This window comes from Larus michahellis, chromosome 3 (assembly GCF_964199755.1).
Source record: "Larus michahellis chromosome 3, bLarMic1.1, whole genome shotgun sequence".
Taxonomy (NCBI): domain Eukaryota; kingdom Metazoa; phylum Chordata; class Aves; order Charadriiformes; family Laridae; genus Larus; species Larus michahellis.
Genome location: NC_133898.1, coordinates 75,173,359 through 75,195,098, shown reverse-complemented (window position 1 = coordinate 75,195,098; position 21,740 = coordinate 75,173,359). Strand labels below are relative to the sequence as shown.

The 21,740-nt window shown below is 40.9% G+C and overlaps 1 long non-coding RNA gene across 3 annotated transcripts in view; it reads left to right on the top strand.

The window, feature by feature from the left end:
• Nucleotides 1–8,694: 8,694 nt before the first annotated feature.
• Nucleotides 8,695–21,740, top strand: part of LOC141741032 (uncharacterized) — a 28,492-nt gene continuing 15,446 nt past the window's right edge. Inside the window, exons 1-4 of one of the 3 annotated variants that reach the window (XR_012586248.1) lie at nt 8,785–9,081; nt 11,929–12,053; nt 12,683–12,807; nt 19,953–20,031. This is a non-coding gene — a long non-coding RNA (uncharacterized LOC141741032). Of the gene's footprint in view, nt 9,082–11,928; nt 12,054–12,682; nt 12,808–19,952; nt 20,032–21,740 lie in introns of those variants that run through there. The other 2 variants (XR_012586247.1, XR_012586249.1) reach the window with 2 other exon arrangements.

Here is a 21,740-nt window from a genome sequence, read left to right as displayed (position 1 = left end):
ATTGTACAAATATTAACTCCCAGGTCATCCGATATTTTCACTCCATCACAAGTAATGGTCTTGATGCAAGAAATACAGACTGAAGTTCTACAGCTGATGCTAAAAAGAAGGTCAGATCATGAATCCCTTGTTTATTCTTACAACCTACTCTGTATGAGCAACCCCTACCCTTCTGTACAGTGTTCCACTAAACTTCCTGAACTCTGATAAGAATCACCAGTGCACATTACAAAAGTCATAAATCATGAAAATAGCATACCTGCTCTGAAGGTAATATAATTGCTCAAAACAAACGAAAGGGAAATTTTAGGTGTTATTCATTCAACAGAGAAGTCAACAACTGCACTGTAATATGGTTATGCTTGGTATTTTATCTCTATATTGTGTTTTAAGCCTCATTGTCAAATGCTTTCAAGTTCAAATGAACACCATATATCGACCTCAGTAAAAGGCAAAATGTTTTCCATTTCTGAAAACAGACAAATTCATCCACAGTAATTCGCCATCCACCTAGCAAGAAACGATCCAAAGTATTCCCAACTGGTATCTTTTAGTTTCAGCTTTGTCTTAAAGGAGGGAAGAGAATATAGAAAAGAAAACAAACCATTTTTTCTCTGCCGAAACTTGTTTTCAGCTTTTCCATCTTGCCTGTTTATTTAATGTCAGAAAGCGTACAAATGAAAGAACAGTGAGACCATTGTTGTGACTTTTTTCTCATCTTCTGGTAATTCAAGAAAATAAAGCCCAGCATACCTGGCAAATGCAAACTGCTACTGGCAACAACTTCTTGAAAGAAGTTGTCAAAGTAGTCGAATTTTCTGTGACCCTGATTTGCTTGAGCAGGACTTTGGTAATAAAATAATCGCCTTTGTTTTCCAGAATCTTTTCATTGTCTTTTAGGAGCACAATGCAAAGCATCTCTAGAACTTACTGCACTCCAGACTTGTCCTGGGTATACATCCCTAAGCTGTCAACTGGCTTGGCCCTTTGATTCCTTGAAGAGTCTTTGGTAGACTTACTTATTAAGGAAATAAATTGCTGTTTAGCTTCCATCTTCAGTTTCTGACATGTTAAATGCTGAAGTTTACAATATTTTTGATGATCTTTGTAATATAAATACAAGCAAAGGATACAAGCAAAGAAATGAAGTGAAACTGAATGGATTATGCACGCAAACCCCTACCAAACATGCAGTAAAAAGACTCGGGATCTTCTAAACCTTCAGAGCCTAACTTGAATTTTGCACTTCCACTTTCTACGTGATCCTATAGGCTGTGTGATATTCTCAGACAACTTGTGTCTAACTCTGAAAGCAGCTGAAATGTTCACACTAGTGTTAACAAAAGTCACATTATATGATGGAAAAAATTAATGTACAAATAACTGTGCATGCCAGTTTCTGTCGTTCATCTATATCTCTTGGATATCTATGGATCCGAGAACAGCCACAAACTAGGTAGGTTTTTTGCAATATTCTGGTTGCACAAAGCTCAGTGTGAAACTGTATAATAAGCAATATTGACGGAAAAAAAACCTGATTTCACTCACATGGATTCTCTCACATCCACACGCTGGCCCTGTCTGGCCAGGGTCAATTCAGTGACAAGGACAAGGGACACTGGCTATTCATCACATCATCTGTCTTCTAAGAGTGGCAACCATGTGCTATTTTTCTAATGTGCCTTTTGTACCCATTAGAGCTTGACAGGAATGGTGATATTTTGCCATTTCCATCCTGTAAGGCCTCTGTAAGTTGTTAGGGAACACTGCTGATTTCCTTATTATTCTTTGGACTCTGCTTATGCATGTAGCCTGTCCTTTATGTTAGCATGTCCTTTGTTTTCCTGGTCAGGATGTCTTGAGAAGGTGGAAGTAAATGTGCTCTATTCTTTACCAGCTGCTAATCTGGGTGCCATCAACACATGCCATTCTTTTATCCCTTCTTCTTGTTTGTTTTTAATTCATTTTTCTAGTACTTTCAAATCTAAACACTGTCATTCATGTCATTCTTAACTTTTCTGTTATGAATCTCTACATTCTTAACGCTGAAAAACAGTAGGAAAGGGTAAAGACAAGAAATCTTATTCGCCCTTTCCCTGTTTATCCATGAAACAGGCAAAATCCTTTCCTCACCTGAATGCATAATTCAGAGAGCACACTATAATGTAAAAACAAATGAACAAAAAGATTGAATGACATGATCAAAATGAGAGTTAAAATTCAGTTCCATTTCATATACAGAAATTCTTTTGACCCTAAGTAGAAAGCATAGAGGTGATAATTCTGAAATTTTCATCCCAATCACTAATTGAACAGCAATTTAAAATCTAGGATAAAGGAAAGCAATTTAAAGAACAAAATATCAACGACATTGATCAGCATGTTTTTATAAAAGGCACTGCCACTCAATCAGCATGACTGTAACAAAACCACATTTAATATGATCCCCATCACTTGCCTGATATACCAAAACAGCATAAGGCAAGCACACACATCCAACAAACTCAGGATACTTTGGCTAATTTTAGTACTTTTGACACTGCCACAGAAAATGTAATGAGCACAGAGCCTTGAAAGGTGTTTTTTCTCCCCTGTGGCTGGTAATTCACTGCATCTCATGATTGCCCAAGTGCATTAGGGTATGAGTGTCCGTACTCCAGCACATCAGAACAACTGCCATTTTCAAAGGCAACAGAGCAACGATGGACAAATGGTCTAGTATGAACTAACAAATGTTAAAAGGCTTTGCCTTGTCCTCCATTCACTATTTTGGAAAGGAGCTTTTGTCTTATCCCTATGGCTTAGTTACAGTGCATGTACCATTTCAGTTCCTAAAAATCTTCATATTCACAATCTGTCATTTAAGGGAAAGAATGGTGGTTTTCAACGTACAGCTATTTTTCAAGCAATGACGTATTTGAGATAGTTATGACACATAAGCCTAAAGGTGAGGGTTTCAGAACAGCCCATATTGAGTTTCAGTGGGTTCCAGTTCCCTTAGATTCTCTGGAGAATCCCAGCCTAAAGTCTCCTAAGACATTTTGCTTTCTTTATGTATCAATTTATTTCCTGAAAAGGGATAAGCGTATCCAAGATTAATTTTATGGGTTTGGCTTTATTGCTAAGCATATCCCATTTTAAAAAAATCTTAAGAGAAACTTTTTCATGAAGATTCAGGTATCGTCCACCATTTTTCTCACCCATATGTACCAAGAGTGCACTGATAAAAGGCACACAGGTTACCCTTTGTAGAATACTATAAGCAAAAAATGACTAAAGAAAACACAAGCATTAAGAAACTCTCTTATTTTTTAAAAAGACATTCTAAGGCATAAAACTGTAGAATCAGGATCTAAGTTTCAGACATTATCTAAAACTTAGATCTTAAACTTATCTAAATACTAAAACTCAAATTGGGAACAGGTACATGCTCTTCAAAGGCTCACTCTTTGTACTCCTTTATTCCTCACATAGATGGGTATCTCTGCTTACTTGAAATGACAGCTGGCATTCACATGGAAGGAAGGAGTTTCTTTTTTCACTATTACCTCATTGTATACACAAAAATGTTCTTCTGAGATATGATGTGACTTGACATGAAGTGAGGCAACGGTAAAAAGAATTTTTAAAGGTTTCTTTCAGCTTGGGTGATTCCTGTCAACTTACGAAACCGCCACAGAGCAAAATGTTTTGTGAATAATTAGCAGGTTAATTACCCATAAGAAGTGAGTAATTTGTGTTACCTATGTGGTTAGCTCACCACACTAAGACCCATGCTGACTGCACATGTCTGTGTTGCCTTACAAATTAAAGGATCAGCCCTGCAAGGCACCGTCTGTCCTCAAGTCCTATTGTTTTTCCATCAGCGCACAACACCTAATCCAAAAGAGATTCCTAAGGGATGACAAATGCTTGGTGGATTTCAGATCGGATGCCCTAGGACAATGTACTTGAGAAAATAAAACCATCAAGAAAAGCAAAGAAAAGAAACAAATTTAAGTAACTGAGCCCCACCAGAGCAAAATGAAATATTTGTTGTTCTGGTTATAATAATTTTCCTTTATTGTCTGTTCAGTATTCATAAAATGACAGGAATCATCTGTTGTTGGAGGAGCTGGGACAAACATTACCGCAGGAGTGGCCACTGCTGCTGACCCTACGCGTGCCTGCATGCCTCATCTGCACCCACCCCATCCTGGGACTCAAAAGAGAAATTTCTTATTTTGCCCAGAGGCATGTTCCCAGAGGTCCCCTCAGCTCTCTTTAGTACACGCCTGTGGTTTTCAGTCATGTAAAGACTTCCACATGCAATTTGCAGGTCAGCAGAGTTGGCTACCCCTTATTAAATAGACTTTTCTGATTAAATTTGGAGAAATTTGTGGAGTTTTACTATATTGACCACAGAGAAACCAAGATTTCCCCTGATATCACTGTACTCCCAAGTCCCAGCAGAATCCATGAGGTCATTCAGTGCTCACCCTGACTCAAACCAGATGTAGCACAGCACTGCACTGAGGTTCATGCCAGGAAGAGAGTGGGTTCACAGCCTGTCCCCGCTGCACTCAACCAGCAGAGGACAGAGGACAAAGTGCCTGCTGGGGTGCCAGAAGGTGGCAAGGTTAAGGCCCATCCTTACCACCCAGCTGCCTCCTCTCCCACCAGGCTGTGCAGACTACCTATCACCCCACAAAGGAGCCACCTGCTTCAGATAGATTTCCTTTTAATTTAATAAAGCATCGAGGTGAGCTACAGGACAGCCTGTCCCTGAACTCTGCCTCAACTGGAAATTGCAATGCTGAAAAAGAAAATTATCAGTCAGCAATGACGACTCAGAAGTGAGTTCCCACTTTTCAGTATCCAAAAGCTATTAGTAAGCACCAGAATGCCAAGCAACCTAGGCTGCCAAGTGAAGTATGTGTGAATGAAGAAGGAGGAAGAAAAAGTATCCTGAACTATGTCGAAATTTTACACTACAGTCCAAAGGAAACATGGCTGGATGAATAATCACATTTTATTTCCTATCAGAGAAGAGATACTGTTTTATAGTAGGCATAAAATAATGCCAGCTCCTTCAATTTTCTGCAAACCGCGCACAAATCTCTTCCCATAGAAAGTTTTGCTTTGCTTTCTCACCAAAATACTCAGTTAAAGGCTTACAAGTGCCTGCTTTCCCAAAGGCCTTGAGAACTGCTGGTAGACAGAGCTGGGACATTAGTGCTACCGATTCTACAACATGAGAATTACTATATGCCGCATATAGGTAAAATAAAAATGGCAAGCTGTAATATGTTATAAACATAAGCTCGGTCATTAGATTAGTGCTTGTGTAAGATGGAGCTCCCAATAGTGAGCAAGCAAATATCCAACATGCCACAATTCTTTGATTCAACATTTGCTTAAAGATGGGTTTTTAACTCCATTTTGAAATTACTAGCTTCTGTGGGTTCGAACAAGACCTTTAAATGTTATTTGAACATAGATTTATGGGTGATTCATTTACCAGAAATTAAGTGTGTGAATTCTTCTTAGTTGCAAATCATCAATATGTGGTCTGCTGAAGAGATGTGCCTCCCTCTACTCAAAAGCTGTGCACAAAATGTTTTCACTGGTATTTGAAATTTCTTAGAACGGCGACTTTGACCATTGGAATAACGTTAGCACCACCTAGAGGCGTATGTTAAAACCACGCTTACATTTTACCCAGAAAGATTTTAATTTGGAAATGTCTTGTATGTTATACCTCTTTAGTTTAAGAGGGTTCACTCTGGCCTGTGGTTTTGAGGGTTATTTCTGATACAACACTGAACTCCAATGTCTGCATCCAACATGAGATCTTTAATTGCAAAAAAGAACGTTTTCTTTATCTTCCACCTTGAATAAAAGAAATCTAGAAAGAAAATTGATTTATTTTCACATAATTGAAATGTACAAAATCTCCTCTGAAATGAAAGGACAAAAAGCACAAATGGTTCTGGTTTATCATCTTTAAACAAATTAAGAAATTCTAGTAAAACCACAATCTTTGTACACCTGATTTTGAACACAGATGATCACATCTGTCTTTTAAGTGAGCTCATTCCCTTGAGAATAGTCCTGTATATAACCAGCTTCAGCATCTCCTTGAGTCTCAGAAACACTTCTCCTGCTTGCCTCTGTTGTTTTCTTGGCCCATATCGTGTCAGTGAGTCCCAGTCATCCCACATTTCTCTGGTATTTCCAGGACATTCATTTCCTACAAATGAGCTCTAACTTTACAGGAGAGTTTTGCAGTTGATCCCTCAATACATGACTTTGCATTTCGTCATATTTTTACTTCGTGCCATGAAATTACAGGAGTCACCTGCTGTTGGAGAAGCTGGGACAAACATTGCTGCAGGAGTGGCCACTGCTGCTGACCGTACACGTGCCTGCATGCCTCATCTGCGCCCACCCCATCCTGGGACTCACAGAAAAATTTCTCATTTTGCCCAGAGACACTTTCTCAGAGTCCCCCTCAGCTCTCTTTAGTACACGCCTGTGGTTTTCAGTCATGCAAAGACTTCCTACCAATCTGTTTTTCAAAACTACCTTTTTTTTTTAGTGCAATTTTTTCTAATTTTCTAGTACAATATTCCAGTTCTTCATCCTCTCAAAAAGGTTTCCAAACTTATTTTGCCAGACACATCATCCACAGGTGGCTAACAGGTTTTCCTTCTCATCTCTTAATATTTAACTACATTTCTCCAAATGTACCCTTTTGAAAACGAGGCCTTGAATACTTGTCTGTTTCTTATTGTATTTTATTTCAACTAAATAAATACAGCTTTTCTGTGGTATCGTAACAGCTTTTTAAAAGCTTGTTTAATAAAATATACTATTTTTCTCAGATCAGACTCTTTGATGAAGAAGTCTATTAACTTTCACTAGGAACAACTGTGACCCACTGTTAGTAATATAACTTTGCTCTCCAGCCTATACTGGGAAATGAAATCCAGCCATCACGCCTAACCACTTCATCGAACTTATCTTTCTAATAATATTAGGTACTCAACACACCCCCTAACCAAATGAGAGTCAAAGTTTTCAGCAGATACCAAACATGATACAATACAGTCTCTTTTAATTTTTTCTACAGAGAATTTGAACAAACCCAGTTTTTTTCCTCTTCCTCTAAAGTCTGCCGCCACTTCAGTATACATTAGTATCTCACCATTACGCACTTTCTTTCTTTCTTCCTTGAACAGCAAAACGTTTTTGTGTGTCATGATGTTATTCTGTGTCATGATTTAAAATTTCACCATGGCTATTCCAGTATTTTATTTCTTTGAGATCCAGACTAATATCTTACTGCAATTATTGCTAGTCCTTTTCAGGAGTATGAAAATACATCAGTTTGGGTTTTTTTCTAATCTCATCCAACACCCCAACACTGCATTAGGTATAAATTCTTTCATTACATGTATCGTCTGACTGCTATCAGTGTAATTTTCCTGGGCATGTAGTGATAGGACAAGGGGTAACGGCTTCAAACTGTAAGAAGACAGATTTAGATTAGATCTCAGGAAGAAATTTTTCACTATGAGGGTGGTGCCCAGGGAAGCTGTGGATGCCCCATCCCTAGAAATGTTCAAGGCCAGGCTGGATGGGGCTTTGAGCAGCCTGGTCTAGTGGGAGGTGTCCTGCCCATGGCAGGGGGTTGGAACTAGGTAATCTTAAGGTCCCTTCCACCCTAAACCATTCTATGATTCTAAACCTTACTCTTTCTAATAGCTGCAAGCAGCTTGAGTCTAGCACATGCCTTTTTGTCACTCGAATGCTCTACACAGTCACACACACTGGGAGCCTCCATCGCTGCCTTTGTGTGCTGGCCTTTTCCTGAATTGACTTAAGGAGGAAAACATGCCTTAGTTAAATATTTCTTCCAGGCCCCAGGAAATATGCTTTTTATTTAAATAAAGATGTGAATGTGATAGCAGGATTCTTGATCCTGAAAAATTAATTCATAGAAGCAGGGAAGGTCATGCAGTCCCATCATTCTCCTTGCCTCACCATGGACACATCTACCAGCTGCGCTCTGCAAAAACACCACAAGGTGCAGCTTCATTCCCAGACAAAGCTCAAGGACTGAAACTCCTAATTGCTATGTATGGGTGACTTGTTCTGCCATATTAAAGTGTTTAAATTCATGAAAACGGTGGCACGGACAGTTTTCCGCGGGCTGCATTGTGCCGCTCTTCTTAGCATGGAGGTTGTGATGCCACCAGTCACAAATGTTTGATTTTTAACGCCGCCGAGACAGGTAATAGCTCCACCAGAGGGCAGGACGCTGACGTGTGACACCGGCAGGTCTCTTTGCCCACTCCTCTGTGTGACACAAGCTGGAAGACAACCTGGCGCTTCCCCCGGCCCTTAAACTCTCCCACACCGGGGCGGCCGGCTGGCCCTCCGCCAGGGCTGGGCCTGGGGGACGGAGGCCGCGCAGCAGCCGGGCCTAGCTGAGGGCTCCTTCTCGCCCCTTCACGGGCCGCAGGCCACCCCACGGCCACACGCCCTTTTGCCAACGGAGCCCAGCGGCGGGGTGGGACAACAGCCTCCCTAAGGCGGCAAACGGAGCGGGAAGAACTGCACAAGCCAACCCCTGGCGTTTTCCACCATCTTGGTTGAGGGCAAACACCTCTGCCGGCAACGAGCGAGGAGTCACGGGACTTCCGCCCCAGACCAACATGTCTGAAGGAGCTTCAGGCGCTCTACGCTGCTGCTCCGCCTGGTGTCCATGGAGCGGGAGGCCTCCGGGGTGGGGTGGACGGAGGCGCGGCTGTGCCCCAGCTCTTCACCAGGCCCTGGGCGTCCCCGAGCCGGCGGGTTCAGCGGGGAGCGAGACCCGGGATGCAGGACCCTGCCGGTGGGGTGCCCCCCCCCGCGGTTAAGCGTTGACGGCGCCTTACCCCCACCCCCCCCACCCGTGAGGTGAGGGGGACTCGGCCCAGGCGGTGGGGGAGAGCCAGGGCTTCGGCCTCTCTGCCCGGCCCTGGGTTAAACTGTGATGTCTGCCTCTCTGGGGGGGTTAAATAACTCCCAGTTACGCGGGGGGCCCTCAGCCAGGTGAGACTGGAAGCCCTGTCCCGTAGGCTTAGTGTGGGGCAGCGTGCTGGGGCCTCCAAGCTAGTTCTCAGGTACCTTGGTGTTGGTAGCGAAGTCTTCCTCTGCCTTGTGCATTGATTGCTTATGGCTGCCAAGAGAGTGGTCGCAGGTGATGCCTAGATGCGTTGGCAAAGTTCTGTGGTGGTTTGGGTATGTATGTAGGAGGGCCTGGTGTTAATCCTTAGCAGCCTGTTGTGAGGATTGGCTGTAGTTTAAAACTAGGATGTGTCTTCCCAAATCAGCCACTTTAGAAAGGAAGGCTGTGCAAGAGTACTGGCTGTCTTCAGGTAGTGCTGTGGATTGTGTATGTGCCTGTGTCTCAGGATAAATGAACACTGGAAGGCATCACAGAGAGTAAATAAAATGTTCTAGCAAGGACCAAGTGATTATGACTGAGGCTGACAAAAATGGCTTGAGAAAGATGTATGCTATCTTTTCCTGTCAATTTTATTCTGTTCTCAAAAAAGCATTAAATTACTTTCATTAATATGGAAACAAGAGCCTTTTGTTGAGGCTGCTGCTTACCTTTAGATTAAATGTCAGTTTAAGTAATAATGGCACATTGATGATTCTTTTTTTAAAAAATAAAATACTGTTTTCTAATGCCTTAAATAGCAAAGGGCTCCGAGCGTTCTTACATGATTTCTTTAGGTGAAAAGATGGAAGTGAGTAGTGGTGAGTAATTTGGTGAGTAGTGGTAGGGAATTGGTCGGTTTCAGCTGTGTCTTGACAAATCAACTATAATCCAGACATCTGAATTTAAGTACTAGGGATGAAATGCAGCAATGGTACACTTTATAATACAGATCTTTGTGTCTTTCTCAATCTGGTATTTTTTTTTTTTTTTTTAGAACTTCCTTAGGGTCAACAGGGTCACAGTAATCCCAAGTACAAATACAGGCTGGGCAGAGAACAGATTGAAAGCAGCCCTGAGGCGAAGGACTTGGGAGTGTTGCTTCATGAGAAGTTCAACATAAGGCGGCAATGTGCGCTCACAGCCCAGAAAGCCAACTGCATCCTGGGCTGCATCAAAAGAAGTATAGCTCGTAGGTCAAGGGAGGTTATTCTGCCCCTCTATTCTGCTCTGGTGAGACCCCACGTGGAGTGCTGTGTCCAGCTCTGGGGCCCTCAACATAAGAAGGACACGGACCTGTTGGAGGTGGTCCAGAGGAGGACCGTGAAGATGATCACAGGACTGGAGCACCTCTCCTATGAAGACAGGCTGAGAGAGTTGGGGGTTGTTCAGCCTGGAGAAGAGAAGGCTCCAAGGAGGCCTTACAGCAGCCTTCCAGTACCTGAAAGGGGCCTACAGGAAAGCTGGAGAGGGACTCTTTGTCAGGGGGTGTAGTGATAGGACAAGGGGTAATGGCTTCAAACTTGAAGAGGGTAGGTTTTGATTAGATATCAGGAAGAAATTCTTTACTGTGAGGGTGGTGAGACACTGGAACAGGTTGCCCAGGGAAGTTGTGGATGCCCCATCCCTGGAAATGTTCAGGGCCAGGTTGGATGGGGCTTTGAGCAACCTCATCTAGTGGGAGATGTGCCTGGCCACGGCAGGGGGTTTGGAACAAAGTGATGTTTAAGGTCCCGTCCAACCGAAACCAGTCTATGATTCTAACAGTATTAAAGGCATCTGTGGCTGAACAGTTTTGCTGTCTGTCATGGGCAACAGCTGATCTGTGAAGGTTCTCTGCCTTTATGAATTATACACAATATGTGTGCGTCTGCACTCCTGTGACACCTGAAAAGGGACAGGGTCCTCCAAGTCTTATAAAATTTGGTACCCTCATGGAAGAGAAAGTCACAGATTACTTGTACCACCTCAGGAAGGAATCGAGCAGCTTAACTGTTGCAAGAAGCAGTAGTCAGGTGGGCAGTCATCCAGAGCATGCTGCTTAGATCCCAGTGTCTCAGTGCTTTCAAGTCAGGTGCAGCAACCCAGGTGGACAGATAAGGGAAATCAGAGGCTGAGGGAGGAATTGTGGCAAAGAGGACAGAGGAAGAGTACGAACCTGCAGAGAAGCTCCTTGTAAGAAACCTCATCAAGAAAAGCATGGAGTCTGTTTGATCTGTTAAATGCCTGGGTTAGGTCACTTGGGATACGATGAAGAGTCTTTGTATGCTTGTGAGGCACAGTTCTTTTTGCGGCATGCATGACTTGAACAGTGTAACAGAATAGACAGCCTCAGCTGAAGGACCTCTTGGGAAGGACTGTAGCCATCATGAAAGAATGTGGAAATTTTATTTACATGAAGCCTGTGACTTATAGGTGTTTGTCATATTTAGGTTGTTTAGTGATAAACTGACAGTTGTGGCTGAAAACAACTTTTTAATCCATGCCTGGCAAGAATGTCACAACTGTATCAGTAAATAATCTCACTGTGGTTTATCACGGTTTTGTTAATTAAATGCATTGCATTGGGTTTGTGCATTTGTTATTTTCGGATAGTATCGAATTTATGTCTCGCTGAGCAAGACTTTATACAGAGGGCTTGCCATTCACACTCCAAGAAACTTGATAACTGCTCGTGAGAGCTTTTTATGGTACTTTAGATGTCAGGGTTTGAGACTTTTGATCCTTCTCTGTATTTTTAAAAGAAAATGATACCTGTCAAGTATGAGAGATTCCTATTTGGATGTCTTTTGAGACAGAATGAGTGAGGAGTGTATCTCTATATATGGCTAGATTGTGTGGGGTTTATTTAATTTGGTAGCTTTCAGAATTGTCACTTAGAACTCAAAAGTCAGGCTGGCTGTTTCTGGATGGTAGTTAAAAAAACAGGGGCCAACCTTTGTTTGTCTTTCCAGACTTTTGTGTGCTAGAGGGGAAGAGTCAAAAATATTTAGATTAAAAATATTTAGATTCTGCCCCCCTCCGTTTTTGAGAGGCTGTCCAGTTGTGAACTGCAGATGAAGGCTTCTTTGACCAACAGGTATTTCATAGAATACTGCCACTGAGTTATTCTGATTCCAGAAACCACACCATATGATGGCAGAAGTATTGTGTAGGCTTAAATAATATTAACAGTTTTCGATTAAAATAAGTGAAACAAGAAATTTCAATTCTGAAAGAGTTGTGAAATCCTGAGTCAGTAAAAGCTTTTCAGCTTTTAAAATGTTATTTTTTTGGCTTATTCTGTAAATTAAATGTATTTTGCCCCCTCCGTGCATCTTTTAAATAAGATGTCTGTTACAAGTTAGTGGTGTTTACAAGCTCTTGTCTGATGTGGTGGTGTGGTAGTTTCAGTGCATCATGTAAATATGCAGCTAATACGACAAGTATGGAACACTATGATCCATAACAGATCCACTGGATAAATGTGAATCCTCTCTTTAAAGAGAGATGGAGAAGTTGCCTAGAATGTCCTTTTTGTATAGACATCTCTCTGAATCTTTATTCCATCGCTCCTTTCTGTTTCACGTGTGTATTTTTTTCATTAATTGTAGTTTTGGGGTTGTGATGTGAGTCTGTGGTGTTTTGGGGTTTTTTAGCACAGTGTGTCCAAATGAGCTTCAGGGACCAGAGTTAACTTCCCTATTATTTCTCTATTTGTGATGACAGGATCAGTTAAAGCTTCATCTCTTAACCTCTCAAGAACCTGCTTGGCTCCTTTTAGTGACAGAACCAGCCCCTGAAAGCACTCTGACCTGAAGCCAGTTGCTGTTAATGAGCTGAGAAGCAGGCAGGTGAGTTGCAAGTGAAGTGACTTGATGTACATTTTGCTGACCCTGCATGGCCTTCCAGGGTCTTCCGGCTGCACAGGGAAGTCCGTCAGGGAGCTGATCTGGGTCAGTTATCAGTCTTTGGCTGTGATATCTTTTTTGAGTTAAATATTCTGCTGTGAGAATATGCTTAAAAAGACAAATCAATAACAAAGGTTAGTGATGGTAGTAAGTATTTCTGTGAAGGTTTAAAATGATCAAACTGAATTACAAAATCAAGATTATTTGTACTGAAGTTCCTACAAAAGCCTTAACTTAAATGCTTACTGACTTGATTTGTTCTTGAAGTACGTTCATCTTGACTTTTGGTCGAGTTACTGATTAAGTTTAAAAAGCAGATCTTCAATTTTATGCACTCTCTCCACTTTCTGTCCATAACAGTTCCTAGAACAGTCTAAGACTAACAGGATGCCCTAGTATTTATTGTCTGACTCCCTTGCACGGGAAGGAATGTAGCCAAAGCACTCAGTGCTTCTACACCCATTATTCTCAATTGGAGTGCTAAATCAAAGTGGAAGTAATCATCTAGAATTGGAGTATAATGTCAAGAAGACTGAAAGCACAGCCTAGTAATTTAACCTCCACATTGAAAAGGTGAGGATTAGTTTGCTTTTGTCTTTTAAGAAATTATGACCTGCCCCAAGAGAAATTTTTCATGGGAAAGGGATGCTTGTCATATCTATGTAAATGTAAGCCAAGGGCTAGGAATGGAAAATTGAATGCACTTGCATGGAAAGACTATTGGATCGAATGGTGATTGATACTGGGTTTTTTTTAAGAAACTAAATTGTACAAGCCTAAACCTGTTCTTGTGACTCAAAAGACTGAAAGCAGACTGTGTTTATTAAAACAGATCTCAAATAAGGGCCCAAATTGTTGGATTAGTGGTTTGGCATTCTGGGCATTTGTCATGCAAATTCTCAGCAATTTGCTCAGCAATAGCTCAGCAATTCCACTGGTGGGAAGAGCAACGTGTTGTTTGGAAAGCTGTGCTAAACTTTCTGACAAAAAGCAGAAACTAAGAATGAAAATAGATAATTAGCTCAATTTTTTAAATGGCTTAGCATTATTTAAAATTTTATATTACTTTGGTATTTCAGATAATTTCTATTAATGAAGAGTTAAGAAAAATCTGTCTTCTCTGCCCTGTCTTCCTTAATGTTAGCCTTCACCTTGCTACTTTGTCTGTTTTTCTCTGTTACTCTGAGTTGTGTGGGTTGTTTTTTTCCTGTGTAAAGATTAAGTTCATGTATGCTGAAATCTGGGATTTTGGAATCTGTAAAAGTCTGTCCTATATCCCTAAAAATACATTGGGTCATCTTAGTTGCATTTCTGTCAGATTTACAGTAGTTGTGTTATATTTGCTTAATATAGTATGTTATCAGATGTAGTATCTCAGAGCACAGCTACAGGGGATGATTAGAAGCAAAGGCAAGATTCATCTTTTTAGCTTCAAAGCCCAGTGCTTAAAGCATATGTACTTCTGGTTTGAAAAGTACTTGCTTTGGTCTTAAGGCTTGAGTTGTGAACCTGTCAATCAGATGATTGTTCCTCTTATTTTTCTGCAGAAAAATGTAGTGTTTCCTAATTTACTGTATACCCTATCTACAGTCTAATTTATTAATGCATTATAGGTCACTTTGCGTCTGATGAGATCTGTCTTATCAACACTATGGATTTATTTTTATAGAAACATAGAATGTGTCGGGTTGGAAGGGATCTTTAAAGGTCATCTAGTCCAACCCCCCTGCCGTGGGCAGGGACACTTCCTACTAGACCAGGCTGCTGAAAGCCTCATCTAGCTTCTTGAACACTTCCAGGGAAGGGGCATCCACCACCTCTCTGGGCAACCTGTTCCAGTGCCTCACCACCCCCACAGTAAAGAATTTCTTCCTAATGTCTAATCTAAACCTACCCTGCTCTAATTTAAAACCATTGTCCCTCATCCTATTGCTACATGCCCTTGCAAACAGCCCCTCCCCAGCTTTCTTGTAGGTACCTTCAGGTACTGGAAGGCCACTATAAAGTCTCCCCGGAGCCTTCTCTTCTCCAGGCTGAACAACCCCCAACTCTCTCAGCCTGTCTTCATAGGAGAGGTGCTCCAGCCCTCTGATCATCTTCATGGCCCTCCTCTGGACCACCTCCAACAGGTCCATGTCCTTGTGCTGAGGGCTCCAGAGCGGGACACAGTCCTCCAGGTGGAGTCTCATGAGTGCAGAGTAGAGGGGCAGAATTACCTCCCTCGACCTACTGGCCACACTAATAATGGTGCAGCCCAGGATGCAGTTGGCTTTCTGGGCTATGACTGCACATTGCCAGCTCATGTTGAGCTTCTCAGGAGCAACACCCCCAAGTCTTCCTCCTCAGGGCCACTCTCAATCCATTCTCTGCCCAGCCTGTATTTGTGCATGGGATTGCCCCAACCCACATGCTGGACCTTGCCCTTGGCCTTGTTGAACTTCATGAGTTTTTCAGAGGCCCACTTCTGAAGCCTGTCAAGGTCCCTCTGGATGGCATCCCTTCCCTCCAGCATGTCGACTGCTCCACACAGCTTGGTGTCATTTGCAAATTTGCTGAGGGTGCACTCAATCCCAACATTCATGTCGCCAACATGACATGAATCGCGGTCCCTGAGGAACTCCACTCATCGCTGGTCACCACTTGGACACAGAGCCATTGACCGCAACTCTTTGAGTGCGACTGTCCAGCCAGTTCCTTATCCACCAAGTGGTCCATCCATCAAATCCATGTCTCTCCAATTTAGAGACAAGGATGTCACATGGGACAGCATCAAATTTTTGCACAAGTCCAGGTAGATGACATCAGTTGCTCTTCCCTTATCCACCAACGCTGTCACGCTGTCGTAGAAGGCCACCAAATTTGTCAGACACAATTTGCCCTTAAGGAAGCCATGTTGGCTGTCATCTCCTTATTTTCCGTGTGCCTTAGCAGAGTTTCCAGGAGGATCTGCTCCATGATCTTGCTGGGCACAGAGGTAAGACTGACCGGCCTGTATTTCCCCGGATCTTCCTTTTTTCCCTTTTTAAAAATGGGGGATATGTTTCCCCTTTTTCATTCGGTGGGAACTTCACCAGACTGCCACAACTTCTCAAATATGATGGTTAGGGGCTTGGCAACTTCATCTGCTAGTTCCCTCCAGACCCACGGATTCCTTTGTTAACTTTCTCCTCTTACTGTTTTCTGCCACCAAATAATATTCTCTAAGTTTTCTTTGCTGTGAACTGTTGTTCTTTTCAGTTCCTCAGTTGTAAGTTTGGATTTTTTTGTTGCGGGAAGGGTGCTTAGGGGAGTTGTTCTTTTCTTCTAAGAATTGAGTTATTTAGTCTTATGCTGAAGAACTTTTATGTATTAGAGACTTTGTTTATAGTAGTTTCTCAGTGGGTCTCAATATGTGTAGTGCAATTTACCTGAACTGAGCATCTGGGTAGTATCTACTTATGGAAGCTGAGAATACAGCCCAAAGGTTTTATGGGGGCATGCTTTTGTGGCTGGGAGGTGTTTAGTTTTTTCACTTTGGGCCTTTGTCCAAACTTGAAAACCTCAATTATCATTTAAACTTTAGAGTATTTATAAAGGACCTTCAAAGGCCGAAGGGAGAAGATTTCTTTCTCTCCTTCCCCCTCTTTCCTCACTTCCCAGTCCCATTTTGGGGAAAAACTTCAGTTTTTTCACAGAAGGTCATAAGAACTTTGGCCACATCCACGTCCAATTTTGACAGCTGAACATACTGTTGTCCTTGCTAATGTAAGTCTTAACTGTATTGTTTTGCCTTTTTATTTGGACACAAAGAGATGCCACTTAACTAAAACTTTGTGTTTGTTTTTCATTTTAAATTACTTTCATAAAGTTATGCAATATGAGTTGGGCTTCACTGAGCAAGAACAATGCAGTTCTGGCAAGCACCAGCATCCCTTTCCTGTCCTTTTTTGAAAAAAAGTTGCTGTGAAAGATAAAAAGGAAAGTAAATAACTTCAATTTATGTTTCTAGGTAATAATATCCTAAATTTGTTCATTGGTTTTAAATATTATACTTCTACTCAGTCTTAGGATATCTCACAGATACCGATGTGTTCTAGTCTTGGGCTCTTGGTTACTCATACTTACCTCATAAGGTATGAGAAGCCTTTATCAGTTAGTATTGCTACTATTAAGTTATTTTGGTTGCAGACGGTATGACTACAGCTTCTGTAGTCCTCAGTATTTGCACTGTGGTACAAGAAAACTTTTCATGGTGAGCAACCTAATAAATTATCTTCAGTTAAAAATGTCAAAAGACATAAACACACAAACTGTACTGTCTCAGAAGGCACAGTTGTGTATGATCCTGAAATGCTGGCAATTCTTGCAAATCTAGCATCTGTGTCTAAAGAGCTGTATAAACAGCTCTCATTTTGGAATTTAAATATCCTGTTTCAGCTAATGTGAGTATTAGAAGTGCGCAAGCTTGCTTCTTCTGGTTCTTCAACCTCATTTTCCTTCTCCTGTTCTGTCACCTGACACTAAGGGGACAAACAGGTTCTTTTAGGGATCCTGGGCAGAGTGATGATGGCACTAAGCTGTAGTAACAATTAAAGCTTTATTTTCTTAACCGGCTATTATGATTAGTATAGCCACAGAGTTTATTATTAAAATGGTGCAGGATTTCTACAAGCAGTATCAGTGTAGGACAATTTATTAGTAGTGTAATACAGAATTTATAATACAACTTAACTTACAATTTCTAATTACCTGAACCCTCTGCAGGTCGGGTCAAATCTTAATACATGGTTTGCTGTGCAATATAACAATCATAATCTAGACTTGAAAAATCCTATAAAGGAATCCGAGTCACTTGCTCAATCCAGTGAGGAAACAGATGACATTGGAGGCATCCCCGGTCACTGGGGGGCTCACAGGTCTCACAGTCCAGGTTCCCGCTTGAGACTCTTAGTTGCTTGATAACAGCGCTCTATGCACTGTTACCCTTCCCTCAGGGTCAGCAGCAGCACCTGACTGGCCACATGCCTGGGACCTTCAAGGCCAGCAAGGAAGGGAGTAATCGTCCTGGCACTCAGGAACCTTGAGATTCCTGGCACTGTCATTTTTTAACAATGTTAGGATTTTAGTACTCACCAAATTATTAATAATTTTCGTTGTGTTCATGTATCTAGCAGGGTAGACAATTGAAGAAATAAGCTATCTGCTAAACTGAGGAATTCTAGTTTGAAAATTAAATCTCTTCAGTCACCTTCTTCTAATATGGGATAAAGTACCATTTAGGATGTCTTTGGCTTCCTGAATCTGAGTCATTAGCTTAGACGTCATCTTTTCAGATGCCTGAAGGTGGCTGAAATGTAGTATGCCTGGAGTGCCTTATGCTTGTTGCAGTTGTGTCTGATGTGCAATTGTGTTATGAGAACACATTTCTTAAGCAGAGGTTTAAATCCTGTATTGTAAAAGAAAGTTGGGAAACTTAAATTGCCTAACATGCTCTTGTGTAACTTGAGGCTTTTCTGAGAGAGCTCCTGCTGGTGAAAGCCACAGAGACAACTGAAGAGGGGTACCTCATTGAGACCTTCTCAGGGCTTCTGAGTACTTTCTTGACGAGTTGACCTTTAAAGCTAATTCAGAAGGCTGTCAGCCTGAGTAGCTTGGATGTCTGTAATCTCTGCTTCTCCAGGTGAAGCACCATCTCTTTTCACCTGTTCAGGGTGGATTGTTGGCTAACTTTTGTTCCCATGATATTTCTTTTTTTTTTAAGAGAAACAGCTCCTGTAATATAGGAACTCCTTTTAATAAATACCACCATGATAATTAGGTTCTTACCTGTTCCCAGGGATTAAATTTCCTCCTGTTGCCTTTTTCCATAGCTTTGCATTACACACTTAAAATAAGCAAGTAGGGTGCTGCTCCCTCCATCTAGGGAGTTCCCTGAATGTACTGTCTTCCTGCATATGAGGGCTTTTTTTTTGTTTGGCATAGCTTTTTTGCTGCTCATGACGTTTTGATGAAGTGCTGTAACAGTCTTGAGGGATTGTGTATTATGACGGTACATGACGGTTGCTAAACCAGTATCGTGATTTTTCACTATCACCTCTTTGCAGAGACTGCATGTGGTATAATAATATATATCAGATGAGGCTGGTGGAGGGAAGTAATTATCTTTTATTAGACTGGTTTATAATGGGACAGGGTGCCATGCAAGCTTTTGGTCACACATTGCCTCAGAGGGTTTATGCACCCAGATGCATATCAGGTCTTTTTTCCAGCTATATTAGTTAGCCTAATAAAAGGTATTACCTCCTCATAGAAACATTGCCTAACTTGCAGCCTTCGTGATCTAAGGATGCAACAACATGGCGACCATTACCAAGGCAGACCAACGTGCGCTTCTGTGTACTATTTCCAGTTCCTCCCTCTCTCGTTTGCCATATGCACTTTTCAGGTGTAGGGTTTTATGTTCAAGAAGTGATGAAGTCCGCTTTAATCAATATGGTCTCTTCTTTAAGTAAATTGTGAAAGAAAATTTAACTTGTCTAAATTGAAATGGAAAATTTCACTTTGCAGTGGCTCTGGCATCTTTCAACATCACTTTAGTGCATGGTTTTTAATAAATGAGACCCAGGTTTGTAACTCTGGGAACCTAAAGGTCATCCATGCTTCAGGTATAAGCATGTGTAATTTATCATTATGTGTATTTGCTTTTAAAACTTATTTGTGTTCATGAGCAACACAATGCTTCATGGGATGACGTTTACTGTTGCCTTTCAGTTACTAAGTGAAGGATACTAGAAACCTGTTTCTGATGCCTGCTTTATGTATCCTGCTTGAGATAATAACTAAACTCAAAAGCAGCTTAACAAATAAAGTGTTAGGATGTGTCAGTAATGATCACTTACCCTGTTTTATCTCCATAGATCTTCTCTCTTTTCATGTAAATAGGTTTTACTTCATGATGAAGGAAGCATTCGATGATTGTTTTGAGGAGTTCAGTGTTACTTACAAAATCCCAGTTTCCCTTCACCCTTTTTCTTTCAATGTTGGGCTTTTTTTTTTTTTTTTTTTTTTTTTTTTTAAGATCTACTAAAATATTTTCCTTGAATTTTCAGGGGGGGAAAAAAACCCTTTGGAAGGAAGGTACCAATCTTAAACAGAAACAAATGAGGCATCAACAGCTCTGTTGAGGCGGTGAGTAACCGTAGCTACTGAGTCATGCTAAAACGTAAAACTTTAGATAGTTTAAAATTGTGGGATTATGTCCAACTTATTTATGTACCTCTGACATTGAGGAGTATACTGGTGTCCACCTGTAACTGCCAGCTGTGTGGACTTCTAAGACAAATTTTGGTTTAAATAAGTAAGAATATCTAGCAGTGGTTTAAATTTCTACTCTTCAGAATTCCTTACTTATACCCGGTTACTCTGAGGTATTTCAGGTGGAATATTTAACATCTTTCCTCTTCTCATAAATGAGTATGTGTGTGTGTATAACTAGTATCAATATGATGTATCTTGTCTAAGCAGCTACAGTGTAGCTAAGAAGCTACAATCTGATGAAGAAGAAAGAGCCAGCAAGGCTCATTTGTCATGGGTGTTTGCTGTGATGGTTTTTATACTATTCCATTAGCAATAAAAAGGTTTGTGCTGACAATGTAGTGGCTAATGGCTTTCCGGTATGTAAGTTGATTTTTTTTTTTTATTATTATTATTATTTATTATTTTTGTTACTGTGATCTAATTAGTTACTGAGAAAACTGCCTCTTTTTCAAGAGCAGAAGACATAGCCGTAGTGGCCCATCATGTATAAATTTTCATAAACTGTGCATTTACTTTTCTAGCAAAACGTACAGACACTCCCCAAGTTGTGTAATGATTATCTGAAGAGGCAGGTTTCAGTGCGCTTTGAATGTTATTGAAATTATGATAATGTAGTAATTTGTAGAAGAATGGGGAAGTATTTTATATCCCTCTAGCTGTCGCCTTCTCCAACTACTATAGGCTTTTGTTATGGCTCTTGAACACGATAAATCACATGAATTTTAGTCAGTTACCAGTAGATTATCCTTACCTTCACTGAGTATCAGTACTCTTCATGTCACAATCTCTTCGAGGTATTTTTTTGTTTTAGAAGTCACAGCATCCTTACTCTTAAGAAAGAGGAATTTAATATAATTAATGCCACATCATTGTTCTGAGTTTTTCGTCTTATGATTGCAAACAAGAACTCTGACATGTTGCTTGTCTTGATTATGAATGAACGTGTAGAATTAGGCTGATGTAGGAAGGATTATTTTTTATTAACTGTTGAGTGGCAAGTGGTCTGTTCTCTTGTTCACACTCTCCCCCATCCCCAGATGTTGCATTACAGTCTTATAGTCAAACTCTAAGCCTGCCACAAAAGCAGTAAGTGAAACATGGTAAAACTTAACTTTCTGAAAACAACTGACCCAGGTGTTTTTCTGCGTTGATACGTGTCATTAAAACGGTATCTCCTGTAGATTTCTCTTAGAATTTTAGTCTCTTTTTGTCAGATCCAGTCCAGGAAACACTTCCTCTCTTGATATTGAAATAATATAAATGTGAGAGTAGTAGTTTTTTATTCCTTTTGCAAGATACATACATAAGGTGATATGCAATTACTTAAAGAAATGGCCTTTTAATTACAAATCATGTGCTCCATAGCTATTTCACTGATTTAAATTTCATACTTCTATACAAGTGCTTGTAAATGAGGGCAACCCTTTTCAGAACTTTTTTTTTAACTTAGTAAACTTCATAGTGTTTGAAGTCCATGTCTAAATCTGTTTCAAGCTGCTTTCTGAATGGAACTCCTGAAAAAATTATGATAAATAAGAACATACACATACAGCACTTGCAATATTAGCACATTTAGGTTT